The sequence below is a fragment of the Ursus arctos genome, unplaced genomic scaffold (genome assembly GCF_023065955.2).
Source record: "Ursus arctos isolate Adak ecotype North America unplaced genomic scaffold, UrsArc2.0 scaffold_4, whole genome shotgun sequence".
Classification (NCBI taxonomy): domain Eukaryota; kingdom Metazoa; phylum Chordata; class Mammalia; order Carnivora; family Ursidae; genus Ursus; species Ursus arctos.
In genome coordinates, this window is record NW_026623056.1 from 37,247,194 (window position 1) to 37,266,215 (window position 19,022).

The following is a 19,022-nucleotide window of genomic DNA, read 5'->3' on the forward strand; positions in this document are numbered from 1 at the left end:
GATCCCGTAACGCCGGGATCACGCCCTGAGCCGAAGGCAGACGCTCAACCGCTGTGCCACCCAGGCACCCCTCACACTTTATTTCTAACTAAATCCAACAGATGTGGTTTAGGTTTTCCCAGGTTTTGGTTATATTAATACAATCTCTGCTGGGGTTTAAAAATGATGATGAAGTAAGAGAAGGTATTAGCATTTATTGTACTGAACGATTCTGCAATTTCTGTGATTCCCAGAGGTATGGTGGATTTTGCTTTCCATACAGTCCACAAGAATGATGATCATCTGACCGAGAGAGGCATTTGCCATTAATAATATTTACTTGAATTTGTTGGGACTTATGTCATTGAGACATAATTTTACTGCAAGTTTTTCCCACTTGTAGTTTGTAAAGGAATCCATCGAAGCTTTCTTCCGGTACTTGCATGGTTTCCTATTGGAAATTTTCCTATGCAGTCATACATGTTTTTAGATTTTCTATTCTGTGCCATGGGTCTGTCCATTCATATGCCATGATTGCATTATTTTAATTATAGAGATTTTAGATTATGTGTTAATATCTGAAGTATTAGCCTCCCCCCTCACCCCCACCAGCACACTTCTTTTTCAGGGCTTTGCTGACTTTCTTGCTTTCTTGTTATTCCAGATGAACTTCATAATCAAGTAGTAGGCCTTGAGGGGGGAAAAATCTTGATGGTATTTTTATTGGAATTATGATAAATTCATGAATTAACATAAGGACAATTAATGTCTTTATGGGGTTGAGTCCTCTTATTCAAGAACCTGCTTCTTCTTTCCATTTGTTCAGTAACTTTTGTATCTTTCAAAAGTGTTATACTTTTTCTCCTTATAGAGGTCTTAAACATTTGTTCCTAAGTTTGTTCTTTGGTGTTCTATTTATTTGTTTATTTAACTGGTTATTAATTTTTTTTTATAGACTTGGTATCCTAAACAGAATCTTCTCTTCCATAATATTTTCTAAGTGGCTTTTTGTTTCTGTATAGGAAGGCTATTGATTTTTGTATGTTAATTTTGCAAACTCCCTCTTTGCAAAATTCTCTTATTATTTATAGTAGCCTGAGGTGGATTTGAGCCCTGCTTCTAGAACAGTATCTATGAGACTATGGACAAATTATTCTGAGCCATTTTACTCTCTATAGAGCACAGACAAGAAAATCCCAAACCCCCAGACTGATGGAGACTAAATGAGATCATATAGTAAAGCACCTAATATTTTGCCCAACATGTAGTAGGTACTCAATTCTGAGGTTAAGGTATTTCATAGCTGTGCATGTGTATTTCCATTACTTCTTCTTTAATTATGATTATTGTATGCGTGACTCCTTAGCCCTGGAGAGTAAGTGGAGGGAACTTCTTGATCATCTAGAGTGATTATTCAGACCAATTCATGGAGTACATTGATTCTAGGACTTATTAATTACGTAAGTGGATGTGAGCATCTAATTTAAAGTCCTGTAACCATTATGTTCTACCTCAAAAATCTGGTAACATTACTTAGTAAACAGTGAACTAACTTGTGAATGAACGTTTGTGGAATAAATATGGAACATATATTATTGATGTAAGCAGAATAATAGTGTTTGCTGGTCCATTATATAACACTTGTCATGAAGTTGATGAAAAAACAATAATTGATAAAAATGTAGTTCATCCATGACTTCTCAACATCTATAATTTAACAAAATGGACTAACTTAGCAAATAGACTCTTAATTCAGCTGCCACAATCTATTGCTAAGAAATGAAAATGCCAGAATTTCAGGGCTCATTTTACTCCTACCTCATGGCTGTTTTGAGTGTTAAATGAGATAACACATGGGCGTTATAATGCTGTTAATAATGATGTTAAGGCAGGTGCCTGGCTCATGTTAAGTGTTTGAATATGGTAGCTGTTTTTGTTATTTTTATTTTATTATTACGTTGGCTGACTTTTCACTCTCACCCCCACATGCATATTTTGCAACTAGATATAATCCTACTAGGAGTGTTGTTCTATGGTTAGAATAAATGTAGGAAACGTGTCTCATAATGGCCATTAAAAAATAAACATAAAATAATATATTTTATACAATTTTTCAATATTGAAATTAGCTAAGGTGGAAGTAAGAACTCCATAGCTGGAGGATACGAAAGCCTGCATTGCTTGTGGATGAAATTTCTGAGGAGCTGCAAGGATGAAGAATGATTTCTGTCGAAGAATTATAGGTACATTTTGTCTACAGGTTAGAGTTTTCTGAAGTTCTGGCTTAGCACTCAGTATAATTACTCCTCCACAGCCCCATAGAACTCCTTTGTTCATTCATTCATACGGAAAATAGCATAGAGTATGTATTCAGTATAAAACATTGTTCTGGGTAGGATGAGATATACAAGTAGCAAGATTAGTTACATGAACTGTCTCTATTCAAGAAGTCTAGTAGGCTGTTCAGACAGGAAAGGAGATTATGTGCAAGGATTTTGGAGCCAGATTATTTGGTTTGAATCCCTGCTCTGATACTAGTTGTGTAACTTTAGGCGAGTTATTTAGCCTATCTGTGTTTCAGTTTCTTTACCTACAAAAAGAGACTGAAAATAGTACTTACTGTTTAGGATTGTCCTGAAGATTCAATGATTGGGTACAGGCACAGAATTTAGAGCAATAACAAAAGCTCTCAATAAATGTTGGTTAACGTTAATATTATTATGTAGAACAGAATAAAATTAATGCTGTAAAACAATAAAAACAAAGTAATGCAGTATTGTAGAAGATGATAGTAGTAATATTCACTATGGCTGGGAGAATGAAATTAGAGGAGCTTTATTAGATGAGGTAAACTAAAACCTTGAAGCATAATTTCTATAGGGCAGGGAAGAATGCATGGGTATGGGTGAGTTGATTTCTAGGTTGAGCAAATGGTCTAAGCAAAGATTTAAAAGTGGTAGAGAAGTAAAAAAATAAAACTTCTGGGACTTTGCAATCAGAAAGACTCATTTCTGAAGCCCAGCCCCACTTGTTAACAGTGTGGCCCTGGGCAAAGCAGGCTCTGTTCATGTTCTCTCCATCTGAGATGTAGTCTGGTAACTCTCTCTAGGCAGTAAGTTACAGCAGTTGTGGGGCTGACCATGGCATGTGATGCCTGTTGTCCAATGTCTGTAAACCATTATTTTGTCTAGTTTTTAGTAGTTTGAGGCAGGAGACTAAGTCCTGTTTCTGTTACTTTATCATTTTGAGAAGCTAGATGACCAACATATTATTTTCACTTTTCTCCTCTTTGAGTTTGGAACCTATCGTCTAATTGTATTAGCACCCAGTAGCTGGTTACCTTGTTCTGTACTTAATACACTGCATTACAATTTTTAGCTAGCTTATCTGTATCTTCATTTGTGCTGGCTCTTTGAGCACAGGCACTAAATCTGGTTCATCTTTATCTCTGCTACCAACCCACTACTCTTCGGAGTCTGGCACATAGCAGGCAGTTAATGGGTATCTTTTACTTTCAATTTAATTACTACGATTTGTAGTTTTGTGCCATACTGTGAAATACTTTGAATACTACACTAGAATTCAGATTTTATTCAGTACTAAATCACTCAGGATTTGTGAGGTAAATTCCTTGAGCCTTTATGTTGTTGTTGTTGTTGTTGTTGTTGTTGTTTTAATATAAGATAACTCTAGAAGGATAAAGATGGATGAAAACGTTAGAGGTTGAAAGTAATTAGATTACTTAGGATTTTAAGCAATAACAGTGGGAAGAGAAAGAGTATTGGCAGGATCTGGGGACTGTTCGGATGGGTGCTGCTAAAAGGAATGGTGAGGAGAATGATGACTTGTTTTCACAAATTGTTGATCAATTCCTTTAAAATGAAATACTAGGTTATTTTGTCTTCTTTGGCACCTAGTTAAAGGATTTTAGTGTAAAAATTTGTGAACAAAATTTCACAGTGTAAAGACATAATGTAATTAATGGTAAGGGTTTATGTAAATTCTGTTTTAGTTTTTTACTAGACTAGAGCCTGAATTTAAGATATTTTATAATTCTTAAGGGAAAAATGGATTATGGATTTTATTTTCTTATGTAGGGCTAATTTTCTGTTATACTATAAATATCATTGTCTCTATATACATTTTCCTCATTATAATCCCTTTTTTAAAAAGGATTTTATTTATTTGAGAGAGAGAGTGAGAGAACAAGTGGGGGGAGGGGCAGAGGGAGAAGCAGACTCCCTGTGGAGCAGGGAACCTGATGCAGGACTTGATCCCAGGACCCTGGCATCATGACCTGAGCCAAAGGCAGATGCTTAACTGACTGAGCCACCCAGGCACCCATGATCCCTTTTCTTTGGAATGAAATATCTTTCCTGTTAGTTTTCTTTTTCTGAAAGATTGCTTCTTCTCGTCTTTAGAATATGTTGTTGGTGATGAACTCAGGGCTAAAAGTTCATTTTATGCAGTTGAGTGGGATAATACCTGTAGAATGACTTAGAGTGGGAATTAATTTTTCTCAAAAATATTTTAACCTTGATTTTTTAATACCACTTCTCATCCAAATGTCTTCTCTTTTTGAGAGAAGTTAGAAGAGCTAATGAGAGAGTGGAAGCAGTGGTAGAAGTGGGGGAGAACAAGAAACATTAAAACAATTATGGAAACCTCCCAGTGCCAACATTTATGTATACAGTATAATAGTACTTTTTTGAAAAGTTAAGACAGTTGTAACAAGAACATGTTAACAGTGGTCTGAAGGACATTAGTTAGAACTAATGGGTTGAATATGTGGACATTAGTTAGAACTAATGGGTTGAATATGTGAAATCGTTCTTCCAATGAGTTCTATTCACTTTGGCATAATCCTCCTAGGAAGTAATGCTTCTTAAGAAGGATGATCTAACCTAGGAAAAAATGACACACTGTTCAAATCAACAATAGCATCCTGAAAAGGTAGGGGAATATTTTTAATATTAGATTCCATTTCTCATTTCAGTTTCTGATGTGAACTATTTCTTACTCCTGTTATAGAGAATGGCAAAGACAATGACTATTATTTATTGCATCACCCTTTGTGCTGGTAACTGAACTATGAGGTAAATATTATCTTATTCTTCACAAAAAATCTCATAAGGCAGATATTATTTACATTTTATCAATGAAGAATCAAAGGCTAAATTAGATTGAGTAACTTTCATAAGGCTACACATCTAGTTATAGTGGAATTATTTGGAATTAGTGGTATAATAGGTGAAAATGGATTGAAGTCTGGTTTGTGTACTGCTATGTCTGATGAAAGGCGTTTCTCACTTTTATCCAATAAACAGAGGAAGATGAGCTTTTTGGAACAGGAGTGGAAAAGGGCCAAGAAGGAAGGGCAGATGTTTGTGTTTTTAACAGTGTAAATTTATCAGAGAATGAGAAGGCTAATGCTTCACGGTGGCTTGTTGAAACTTCCAAAGCATAGTTATTGCTTTTGGCACTCTGTTAGACAGTGATGGCCAGGGCACCTGAAAAACAGCATTATGCCTTGCTAAGGCCAGTTGAGAGGCCAGGAGCAATGGTGGCCACAGGGAAGTTTTCTTAAAACTTTTAACTCTATTTGCAATACCTTTTGTGGGTAAAGTTACTCTGTTAGAGCCCATGGGACCTGATACCGTGTAATGAGTGCTGCATCATCGTCACCACTGATATGACCTCAATGTCCATGGTCTTAACCACTGTGCTATTTTGTATAACAAGCATATTATTCAGTATACTTGCATCACTTGCAGAAAAACCCAACACCTATTCCTGCAGTGTTAAACTCCAAAGTAACATGGAGCTATAGCCCAGAGAGGGAAAACAATATGTAGTATGATCTCTTACAATGAGTGGGGAACTCCCCAAATGTATAAGCAATTAGAAAACTAAGTTTCTTTTGCTTGCAAGAATATTCACACCTAAGTGAATTGCAGAGATTAAAAAATCCTGACTCTGAAGTTCAGCTATTAAAAAGTCTAGTTATTTGCCTAAGTTTCAAAAGAATAGTTCCCTAAGTATTTCAAAATGTTCAACTGGCTGCCCCAGCCATTCTCTTTGGAAGCTTCTTTCTCATCCTCATGGCACATCCCTCTGGCATGCATGACCAGCTGCAAGCTAAGCCCTGTGGAATAAGAATTCTTTCATCCCTTTGTGTGATGTGTTTCATTTTCAGAGTTTGGATGATCCTCTTCAGCAGCAGCAGCAGGCATTGTTAGTTTCAATAGGCAGTCTGGATGCACAAGAACAGTCATCATAGAGAGACAGGCTCTAGGGTCCATCCCTTCGTGCCATGGTGCTGTGTTAGATCACTTTCCTCTGCTGGATTAATGGCCAGAGAAAAAGGGAAACAAACTGTACCCGGAGCAGTCCAATTAAAGTACTTGAACTTCACTGACGTCCATCCTACTGTTGTCTTAACTTCCTAACCTATGGTTAATTATTCTGACCAGTAGAAAGGACTAACATAAATAAGAGAATTATCCTAAATTCCCTGTTTTCTTTAGTTTGACAAGCCATCAAAATTTTGTTATATAAGATGAAATAATAATGTATTTGGTAGAGTTCAACTTTTGTTGTTGCTGTTAATCTGTCTCTTTCCTAATATCTTCACCAAAGTCACTGCCAGGACTTATTGTATGAAACTGCTCAGCCTTTAAATATTTATCTCTGTTCACAGTCTACACTGCAGCATTAGTTCATTCTGGGCACTTTGGTTTCCTTCAATCTCCAATTGATCCCACTCCCATGACTGTGATATTCTTTTCCTGGTTAATCAAGAATTCTCTATTTCTGCTCTGTCATCCATGCCACTGTAAGTAGGAAAGTAATTTAGGTTTTTGGCTCTCAGCCTCGTCATTTGTGAAATGACCTCCCCTGACTCTGAAGTTCTGTGTCCAAAATACAAACTAGGATTTCAAGTAGTAGTAATTTATATGTATGTGATGATTGATAGTCTGCAGAATGTTTTCATATATTTTATTTTATATAATTCTGACCATAGATGTGTGGTGGTGGATCTCCTTTTGCAGATAGAGGTACTGCAGCTCAGGGAGGTGAAATGACTTAACCCACATCATTTAAGTAAGTGGTAACTGGCTGAACCTGAACTTTAAATTCAGAATTTTTCCTCTAGTAGGGAGAAAGTTTCTTTCTTAAACCTAAATTTCTTCATTGATTATTTAAAAGTTTTTGTGTGTGTAAGTGTGTATGTTCATGCTTTGGGAAGGGGCTTCCTTGTACTTAATTGAATTTGGGATACAATTTGTCACCCTAGTTTTATCAGTGAAGGAGTCTCCTAGGATTTCTAATTAAGAAAGATAAGAAGGAATGTGTTACCTTTCTAGTATAGAATTTTGGTGTTATTGTGAACCCCTCTATCAGATTTAAATGTATTTTTCAATTGTAAATCCATTCTGCCAGAAACCTAATATACCCATATACCTATTAAATAGTATTGTTTGCAGTTAGGAAAGATATGAATATAATAGAAGCCATCTTAGCCAATCCTGCTTCAAGCGAATAAGATACTCTCTGAAAAATGATGTATTTTGTTTATCTTGTTTACTTGCTGGTATGCTTACCTAGAGTCATTTGTGTTTGTTTCCAAATTTTTTATGCCTGTTGAATGTGCAGTTGTAATTTAATTATGCAAACTGATGAAATAGTAAAACAAGTATAAAGTGTTGTTGATTTTATGAAACCTAAGTTAGATGCTTTGGAAAGACTTTTTAAAGTTGAATCACTAAAACAGATTACAATCTAAATAGGTGTGTAAGTAACTGTGTAAGATTGCCCAGGTTGGGGTAGGGGACAAAGGTAAAAAATCTGGAAGGATCTTGCACTGAATTTGCTTTGCAAGTCCCTTTAATCTCTCACAGACTTTAAGTAATCCCAAACCTTTAAACTCTCACTGACTTTAAATAGATGATATGATGTGGTACAGTTTAAGCAAGAAGAATAATGTGACTTAGCAGACCAGGAGTCAGTGACAGCCCTTGGTCCTTCATCGAAAGGTTTGAACTTTACAGGTGTAAAGTTTTATGTTTTACCTTTAAAAAAACTAAATATGTTAAAATTGCTTTAACTGACTTCTTTCTATGTCTCAGTGTCCTATGTAAAATGAAGATAAAAATAATTTTACCTAACAAGGATTTTTTGGTGTGTGTGCGGATTAAATGAATAGTACATGCATAACACCCAGAACAATGTTGGTCACAAGTACTAAAAAAGTTGTCTATCTTCATCATCATCATCTGAGATTGTCTCCTGTAGGTCATGTATATTTATATTAAACACATAATTTCTGGATCACTCCTGCCAGTGATTGGAGTATTTTAGTAGCAAGACATAATAATTCTGTTTGGGTTATCAGCAAAACTATTCATTTCCTACTTCCATTGCATCCTTTTTTTCAGGATTTATGGGAAGAGGAAATTAGACTATATCTGTCTGTTCTCAGGAGATGCTAAGATCTGAAACTATGGTGAAAGGGCTAGGTGTAGTCTCAGCTGAAGACCATCAAATGGAGAGTTTATCGTGTATTGGTGGAGTGGTGTGGAATGCGTACACAGTACCTCCTCCCCCTGTGGAGCCTAGATCTAGCCCATTTCATTTCACTGAAATGAACGCTAAACTTCATGATTGCAGTCCTCTCACAATTGTAAATAGCAAACAGAGGAAAAGGAAAAAAAGAAAAAAAGAGTGACAAAAAAACCTATTAGTTAAACTCGAGTAGTTGTGTGGTAGTCAAATACTGACTGCAACAGTTGCACTCCACTCTATGCCCGCAATTCCTAAATGCTTCTGCTAACTGGTAGGTTATAGGTTTTCATTATTGAATCCACATTTAGAAATTGCTTTTTAGAGGAGAATTAAGCTTTTACCTGCTTTCTTTCTGACTGTCGGCACACACATTTTCATATCATTTCACATCCTGTTTTTCTACCTAAGAATGTGCTCCTTATAGGAAAGAAGCTTGTACTTTGCTCGTACTTCAGGGTCAGAGACAACACCAACACCGCTGATGGTTTCCCCCTTGGTTTGGATGTTATAGTGATTCCAGTGCCATTAGAGTGAATACATTATCAACCATTTATTATTATTATTATTGTTATTCAAATTAAGTTATATAATTCACCTTCCGTTAATGATTTATGTATTAACAGTGGAAGCAACGTGGAATTTAAGACATTTTCCAAAGTTGAAAAAATTTTAAGTGGTATAATCTAAAGTTATTAAGTACCCTTTTGTGTTTTAAAATAGTACAAATAGCACTGTTGGTCACTTTCAATGGCTATTATGGAATTAGGTCTATTTGCTTTTCATATTGTAGCCCATTGCAAGGGTGCAATGGAAGTAGAAAAATAAATATTGTTTTTCTACTTCATGGCTCAACCTAACATTGGGATTACCTCAGCTCATACAACATACATTTTTTTACCCATGAATAGTATTCAAATTTCTCCTCTACTCTGTCTTTCCTGTGCCTTCATTTCAATTATTATATGTCCTTCCAATTTCAGCTGTCCCCAGCCTTTTGCCCTCAGGTGTGTATTCATATATATATTTCTTGCTTTTCTGTGTATAGTCATTTGTTAACTTGTATCCCTCTTTCTAACCTACACTTTTATTCCTTAGTTTGTTGATTTAAATTTCACCCACTTTTTTTCTTTAGCTATACTATTTCCATAGAGTTATTTTACATGAAGACAGTAGTAGAATTTATAAAAACTAGGCAGTATCCCAGAAAATAGAAGAATAAGCTAGGTATTCAGGCTTCTATGCAGTGAGGATCTACCCATTATACCCTCCTGTTATACAAGATATTATTAAGGAGGTAGAATTCAAAAGAATTTCTTTCTTCATATGAAATTCCTGTCTGTCAAAATGATATTCAGAACCCCTTGCCAGGCACCTTCCTAGGCAGAGAAAAGAGTCAGCCTCAGTTTGGATATGTTCAGAGTGCACTGTTCTTCACTCATCTCCCTGGGGACCAGCCCCTTGATAGTTTAAATTTTAGGTTGTGGATTAAGGTATTTCTGTAACTGACTTGGGATGCTTTACTAAACCCCAGGTGATGGATTAATACCTCATTAGCAGTGATTTCCTGTGACACTAAAATTGAGGTAGGTAAGCAAGTTGACATTAGTGAATAATAGTGGTCAGAATATCATGGATCATGAAGTTGATATGGTAGAAGAAATGTAAAATTAGGCTTATGTACATATACAGTGGTGCTATTTCTATTTTGTTTAGAAGGAAGTTTGGATATCCTTGCAAATGGTATGAAATATGAAAGGCAGTAACTTGATCAAAGTTCTAGCTAAGTTCTTATCTCTCCGTATTGTAGAGATGTAGAGAGGACAATCTAAAGTAAGAATATTAGCAATGAGAACATTGTTCTTTCACTTGTTTTTCAAATAGTATATTTTTTTGTTATATTGAAATTTTGCTTTGTTATCTATTGAATGATTGAACAGATGTTCAAATAAAGATCAGATTGATGTTTCTTGTAAAGATCTGCTGGATATATATACATACTTCTAAAAAATACATATTTATAACATTTGACCAAGTTGATCAGATATTAAGTTCCTTTGAATTATTTGGGTTATCAAATTGCAGATAAGCTATTGCTACCTGAGTTTGTCGGCCTGATGTTATCTATAATTTTATTTAATCATTCATTCATGCATTCATTCATTCATTCTTTCACTGGGTACCTATTATGTTGGGGATTGTATGTGGCACAGTAGGGAAAGCAAAGATGATTAAGACATCATCCCTGCCTACTAAAATATATAGTCTAGTGGCTTTTATATAAAACATTCTTAGATTTGGCCTTTACTGTAATAATATGTTGGTCCCTTAACTATTTTACATGCAAGGGGTCTAAATATTGTTCTTATGATCAGATTTTTAATTTGTATTTTAGTGTTCTGTATACTGAATTTAATGTAATGCTAATACCTTTAAACAGATTATAATCCCTAAAAGATACAGTAAAATATTATAAATATAAATATAAAATATTATGGTAAGCAACTTTATCAAATACTTTTTATAGATTTAATACTGATTTTTAATCATATCACCCTCTTTCCTTTCATCTGATTCCTTCTTTATTTGGGAGAGGAGATGGGAAAGGAAAATTGACATTTCGTAGTGAAAATCCAGTGTGAATAGAAAACCCAACAGAAGTCTTTTGGCTTCCGCCTGGTTTCTAGTTCTATAAAATGCAAGATTAGGAGCCATAGGAGGTGAAGGTGGAAAGACATGCAGGTGCCTACTGTGAAATATCTTCATCATATATACGCCATGCTAAGGAGCTAGAAATGAGGTAGGATCCACTAAAGGGTTTTAAGTGAGGAAATGAAAACTTAGTTCTGTTGAGAAAAACAAACAAACAAACAAACAAAAACAAAAACATTTCACGTAAAGTGAAGGGACTAGAGTCTGTGAGACCAGACAATTAACAGTAATCAGGATGAAGTACAGTGTGGGCCTCAACTGAAACAGTAGCTATGAAGCTGTGAGGAACATCAAGAAGGATGGATTCTAGAGATTTTTAGTAAGTGGCATTGATTTTTAGAAGGTGGAATTTGGGGACTGCCTAGATGGGAGTTGGGTGCCATTAAGGAAAAAGAGAAGTTTAGGGTGACTCTTAAGATTTTTGTTTGAGGACCTGAGTAGTGCTGTTCATGGAGGAAAGGATTATTTTAGGAGACACAGGTTGCTGGCCATTCTGAGGTCAGGGAGAAGGTGAGGGCGGGAGATAAGGAAGGATATAATTTAGTTGAACTTCCAACATAAATTTACTTTACTTTGAGAAACTGTGGTGTGAACCGGTGACCTGAAAGAGTAAAAATTGTGATAAGTCTGCCATGCTGAAGCAGGCTAAGGAGAGTGAATTTCATGGGAGAGTATTAATTAGGGAATTCTAATGGAAAATAGAAAGTTTAGAATCTGGTCTTTATTCTTATAATCATTGTTTGCCAGATTTTCCTTAATGACAGCTTTCCCCATTTCTGCTACCCAGAAGCTTATGGTTTTGGTTAAATGTTTTAACCTTACGATGTGTCTGGGAGTCCTCAGGGAGCAGCTACTTTAAGGAGTTCTTTATGTGAGGAGTCAGGATGGAAATGAAGGCAAGTTCAAGTATTAGCCATATGAATTGCTAGTTAAATAACCTTGTACAAACTACTTAACTTTTTTGAGTTTCCATTTTCTCACCTCTAATAGAGGGTTGAATCAGATGATCTCTGAAAACCTTTTATCAGTAAAAATCCTATGATTTTATGACCCTGTGAATAGCATAACTACACCTATAGGATTACCATCTTTGGAAACTTTAACAAACGACTTCCAGTGACACCTGGTGATTGAACACATTTTTCCTTGTTTCCTCCTAGTAAGGAACTAAAATTATAAATAGTAGACTAAAAAATAAAGGACTAAAAGAAATGTATTAAGCATAAGGAAGAGGAAGCAACATAGGAAAGAGATAGAATTTTTGGAATATATAAAGGGGATGGAAGAATTAGTAGAACTGAGAAAGCTAAGATGCTTGGAGAGTGTTATGCCAAGGAGAAAACAAGTCAGTTCATGCTCCAGAACTGGCTCAAGAATTGAAAGACAATAGCTGAAGTAAAAATAAATTATAATTAATGTACTCAGAGAGATAGGAAAGGTAGTACTTCCATGAAACATGACAGGATGATAAAAAAAAAAGAATAATTAGAGAATAAACATTCTTATAATACTGATGAAATAACTTTAATAAGAGGATTGAAATTTTCCTGAAAATAGAGCAAAAAAATGAAATAAATGGAAAATGGAGAGAAAACATAAAATCAGACAAATAATATAACAAGCCCCAAATCTGATTAATAGTTCCAGAAAATAGGAGAGAGCAAAGAAAATTATAAGGAAGGAATGGTCATAAAATTATATTATAAAAACTTTCAGAATTGAAGGACATTAGTTTCTAGTTTGAGAGAGTTTGCTGGGTGCCCATAAAAAATGTAAAGCAGATCTATATCAAGGTCTATAACTGGAAGATTTTAGACTATCAGCAATATATACATAGTAGAAGCTTATAGTTAGAAAATATAGACCTTACACCTTGGCTTAAGAATGAGACTAGTATCTGACTTTTTTTTTTTTTTTTTTTTTTTTATAGCTACATTCAAAGCTGGCAGATGTGGCTTTAAAATTCTGAGGGAAAATCACTTTTAACTTGTAATTCTATATCTAGTCAAACTATTAATTAGATGTGAGAGCAGGAAAAAGACATTTTTAGACAACTGATCCTCAAATTTTACCTTCCATTATTGCTTTCTCAGGAATCTTTTGGAGGATGTGCTACATCCAAATGAGGAGAAACTGAGAAGGAAAGAGGAAGACAGAGGATTCAGGAAATAGATGATGATAATGAGGTGAGAAAGGTCAAGAATTGACAAAGCCGTGCATTGGTCTAAAGAGTAACCAGTCCCCTTAGTTGGGCAGGAAGATGAAAAACTTCAGAAATGGATATGTTCAGAAGGAAGAATTAGAATTGACAGGATGCTTCATCTGAAGGGTGTGAAATATATTCAGACACGTTGTAGAGGCTTGGAATGGGGTGAAAGTGGCAGTATTAACTGTAGGAAGGATACATTGTTACTTAAGGAAGGAAATGTATTAAAAATGTACTAGCTGGCTGAATATTGGGAGGATGAAAGGAAGGAAAGTGGGTTTATAAGAGAGCTAAGTCTTTATCTTTTGTGATAGGAAAGTAATAGATTGTCTATAACATACAAATAAAAATTAAGAATATAATTATATTATTTAGAGATAAAGAGAGTAACACTAGAAATAATTTTGACGGGGAATCTCAAAGGTTGGGATATGGGCTGCCATTTTTCTTTTTAAATCTTGTGGTACTATATAGTAAACTATTTGGACGTACTACTTTGGAAACAATGAGAAATTATAATTTTAAAATTTAGATTAGAAGTATTTTGAGTTTTGATTTTCTTCATATAGAAGAGTAACTCTTGATGAAGTATAAATATTTTAGTTATCTGGAGGAACTAAATAGTTTATACCTTGCCATTGCTAACATTTGGCCATTCTGTTTCTTGAGAATATTATTCGGAGGGGTTTCCTCTTATCCCTACAAGCAAGGTACACATACTGTTTGCATGGTGAAAGTTATGGTGAGAAATCTTAAAGTTGTTGCTACAATTCTCAGACCTGAAGTATATGTTCCAAATAAAAGACAGTTAGTGTTACTAAGGGGTATGGAGAAATAGAAACACCATGGGTAAACTTCCATTTGAAGTTTGGTAGATATAGTCGTATAGGGCAAATTAAATATAGTTTATCTGTTTAGCAAAGAATAGTGTCCCCTCATTCCAAGTAGTCTAAATACTTAAGATTTTTTCCTATCAAAACTTCACATGGCTAGTTCATGCATTCTCATGGAATGCTTTTAACTGTTCACTGACTCATTACCTATTCATCTATAGCTAATGTAAAACCACTTTTGCTGTGGTTTACAAAAATATGGAGGTTATGTGATTCAGTGCATGCAGTTCAAAATTTAGATTATCTTTCAATAATAAAAAAATGCTTTGCCAAAAATCCAATATGAGTGTGCTCAAAATATCAAGTGCCTTTTGAAGTTTTTAAATAAAAAGCTTCAACAACAAAACCCAACAATAAACAAACAAAACCCCCCAGAACATGTCTTGTAAACAAAAGGGTTTAGCAGACATTCTTAAACCTCCTTGAAAGAATTTTTAGAACATAAGAGAGGCAGAAACAGAGACCGAGGTAGAAAAAGGGAATTTCTCCTTGATTTTTTTTTTTTTAAACCAAGGACATTTGGTGTTGAGAGGAGGAGGAAGAGAGAAGTAATGAAGAAAGAACATGATTTGTCTCAAAGATTTATTTTATAATTGATTGTAGCTTATAAAGGTTTGCATTGATGGTTGTATGGGAGGAAGAATTCTAAGTTTCAATGCTGACACTTTGAAGAGTTGCCCTGTTGTTGCAGCTGCTTGGGCAGCCTTGCTCAAACATCAATGGTGCATTGTGGCAGCTTGCTCTGCTTCCCTGTTTCTGATGGACATTCTCCAGGCAGTGAAGGGCAAAGGGGCTGGCAATGCTGGTAACTGGCATAATAGAAGTTGTTGGACCAGTTTGGAGTCTATGTGTGTGAACTGAACACTTAATGACAACTTCTGTATTATGGTCAGTCTAAGTTCAGGGTCAGAAAGTACTTTCTGGTCAATTAATAGAGATGGGAAGATAGATAGATATAGATATAGATATAGATATAATCTCTTTTTTGTGGCATAGAGTGCATATTATTTAGTTTTTATGTAGTGGTTGGTAGAAGGGGCTGTTTATAGCCTAAAAAAAGTTCAGTAGATACTCAGATACAAGTAAACTGAAATATTTCCATCATAAATAATTATCTTTTAGTGTTCATTATACTTAATTATTGATCTTTTAGGTTATCCTAATTAAACATTTTCTGCTATTTGTGAAAATCTGTTCCATTTTTTTCAGCTTTTTTTCTGTATATCCAATAACACTCTAATTTATTCTTTTAGAATCATAAATTTTATAAGGGATATGAAAAGTCACCTCATACTAAATAGAGCCATTATCTGGAAGAATATGGCATAATTTTAAGAGGTGATACAGAGAAGGAAGAACTGATGAACATTTACTTTGTTTATATTTTTTCTGCTAAGAGGAAAAAATCTTCAAATTGGAAGAAGGAAATGGAAATTAATGATTGAATTAATTGCTAAGGGGTTATTTTGGCAAATTTAAAATCAAAGTCCAGAGGGTTTGGCAAATTCTATTCCAGAATGATAATACTAACCATAATTTTTGGAAAAAAAAAAAAAAAGCACCCCGCACATTTATATAATGTTTTTTTCAGTGTTGTCAACATATATTTTCACTACATCCTTATAGTGATCCTGAGAAGTAGCCACTACTACTTTGAAGAGCAGACACTAGGTCATACCTTTTTATTAACTCTCATTTATTATTCACTATACCCAAGAAGACACTATTATTTCCATTTATAGATGTTAGCTGAATTTAAATACATTTTTTTAACTCATAGCTATCCATCAGAGCACCTGAAATCCAAACCTGGGGCATTTTTCTCCAAAGGCTATGCTTTTTCCACTGAAATTCATGGCTTCTAGACATGATCACATTTGGAGAGTTGCAATGTATAAAATACCAGATATAAGCAAATGTGTAAAATCTTAAAGGTAAAATAAAGATGAATTCTGTAATCTACGGAGTTAACTTTATCTCTGGCAAAATTCTGAAGTGAATTAATCAGTTCATCCATGTCAATTAAATATCATTGAATGCTTTAAACAGTTCAATTAAAAGATATAGACTAGAAAAAAAATAGCCAACCATATGCTGTTTATAAGATTACTATAGTACATAGAAAAATAGAGATAGATTAAAAATGAAAGGATGGGAAAAAATATACCAAACAAACATTAATCATAAGAAAGCTGGAGTAGCTATATTAATAACAGAAAAAAGTACAGTTCAGGACAAAGAATATTGCCATAGATAAAGAGGACATGCATATCCTAAAAATGTATGCATCTAATAACAGCTTCAAAATAAGGGTAACAAAAACTAATGAAAATGAGAGAAAAAATGGATAATTATACTTGGAGATTTAAACACACTTCTCAGTAATTGATAGAGTAAATATAGAAGAAAACAGTAAAGATGTAAAAGACTTAAATAACAGAATCAACCAATTTGATTTAATCTCCATTTATAGAATCTTACATCCTGCAGTAGCAAAATACACATTCTTTTGAAGTACACATGGAACATTCACCAAGATGATCATATGCTGGGCCTTAAAGCAAGTCTCGATAAATTTTAAATGATTGAAATCAAATATATTGTTTATACAGAACAGAATTAATTTAGAAATGAAAAGCATAGAGAAAGGTGGGAAGGGCTGAGATGGTAGAATACTAGGGGGACCCTAGGCTTTTCTTGTCCCTCAAATACAGCTGGGTAAATACCAAATCATTCTGAATACCCAAGAAATCAATTTGAGGATTGATTTTGTGCAGAACAAACTGCACAACTAGAGGGAGAGAAGAGGCCACATCATAGAAGGTAGGAGTTGTGGAGGCATGGTTTGGGGGAGAAACAGATTGCAAGTGCTGAAGAGAGGAGGGACCCCTTGTTGCAGAGAGGCATGCATGAGAAAGAGAGAGAGTGGGAGAGAGAGAGAGGAACATGTGGGGAATTGCACAAGAAAAACACCTTCCCAAAGCTATTGACTGGGAAAATGAGAGAGGCTGATTTTCGAGAGTTTTGACAACCATCAGGGCTCAAAGACTGAAGTTTTGGAGGTCCATGGCATGGCTGTTTTCGAGCCCTAAGGGCACTGCCGTGCTCCTATGGAGGAGGGCAGATCACCTGGGGGCAGGTGGCACGATCTGAGGATCCCCTGGGATGTACTGGGAGAGAAGGTTCCCCTTTCTTGGAGTGCACCTGGGAGAGGTGGCATTACCTCTCTGGGGACAAAAGAGTCGGCAGACTCCAATTCCCTCCCCTGCCCCTTAGCATAAACTAACTTCAGTAAGCAGCACAGCACCAACAGTGGCAAGTCTAAATTGCTAACACCAAGCCTGGCCACCCTGCACTCTGCTGGCACTGCTTTTCTTGCATAAGTGTGCCTGAGAACTGGAGCACTGGGCCCCTCCCCAGAAGACCAACACAAACACCCCCCCCTTCCTCTGTGGGTACCATGTCTACTGACCATAGAGTTCTGCAAGGCTTCAGCTCTACTGAAAATGGCATCAGATCTCTTTTAACAGCAGACCAGAGCACACCTAGTTAAAACTCACCACACTCTGGCCAAGGTCCAAACTGCCACTGCAGGCAAAGGAAACTGCAGAGAACCGACCTGAGGAAAAAAGCAGCTAAAACACAGCAGCAGAATGCACACAACATACTCCAGAGACACCTCCTAAAGCACCAGGCCCTGAACAGTATATGACTTTCTTCATAAAGCCATTAGTCTCAGGAGCAGTAAATTTAATGGGCTTTCCTAAAACACAGAAGAAGACAGAAACTTAGACAAAATGCCAAGACAGAGGAATTCATCCCAAAAGAAAGAACAGGAAAAGGTCATGGCCAGGGATCTAATTGAAACAGATGTAAGTAATATGCCTGATCCAGAATTTAAAGCAACAATCATAAGGATACTAGGTGGGCTTGAGAAAAGCATAGAAGACACCAGGGAATCCCTTACCACAGAGATAAAGAGTCTAAACACTAGTCAAGCCGAAATGAAAATCGCAATAGCTGAGATTCGAAACAAACTGGATTTAATGACAGAATGAATAAGTGATATAGAAGATAAAATTATGGAAAATAATGAAGCTGAAAAGAAGAAGGAAGGAAAAATATTGGAATGTAGACTTGGGGAACTCAGTGACTCCATGTAGCATAGTAATATTCATATCATAAGAGTCCCCGAAGAAGAGGAAGAAGAAGAAGAAGAAGAAGAAGAAGAAGAAGAAAGAAAGAAAGAAAGAAAGAAAGAAAGAAAGAAAGAAAGAAAGAAAGGGGCAGAAGGTTTATTTGAGCAAATTATAGCTGAAAACTTCCTTAATCTTGGGAAGGAAACAGACATCCAAATCCAGGAGGCACAGAGAACTCCCATCAAAATCAACAAAAGCAGGCCAACTCCAAGACATATTGTAATTAAATTTGCAAAATATAGAGATAAAAAATTCTAAAAGCCACAAGACAGAAAAGTCCCTAACTTAACAAGGGGAGACAAATAAGGTTAGCAACAGATCTAGCCACAGAAACTTGGCAGGCAAGAAGAGAGTGGCATGATATATTCAATGTACTGAATGGGAAAACTATGCAGCCAAGAATGCTCTATCCAGCAAGGTTATCATTCAGAATAGAAGGAGAGATAAAAAGTTTCCCAGACAAACAAAAAC

The 19,022-nt window shown here is 35.5% G+C and overlaps 1 protein-coding gene across 36 annotated transcripts in view; it reads left to right on the forward strand.

The window, feature by feature from the left end:
* The window catches only part of ZBTB20 (zinc finger and BTB domain containing 20), a 780,933-nt gene that overhangs the window by 66,661 nt on the left and 695,250 nt on the right, over positions 1-19,022 (forward strand). For 16 of the 36 annotated variants that reach the window (XR_008957295.1, XM_048215024.2, XM_048215031.2 and 13 more), the window contains one exon: positions 13,347-13,439. The exons of the other annotated variants lie outside the window; for them this stretch is intronic. The gene's annotated coding sequence lies outside the window, so the exon portion shown is untranslated. The remainder of the gene's footprint in view (positions 1-13,346; positions 13,440-19,022) is intronic. 36 annotated transcript variants of the gene reach the window in all.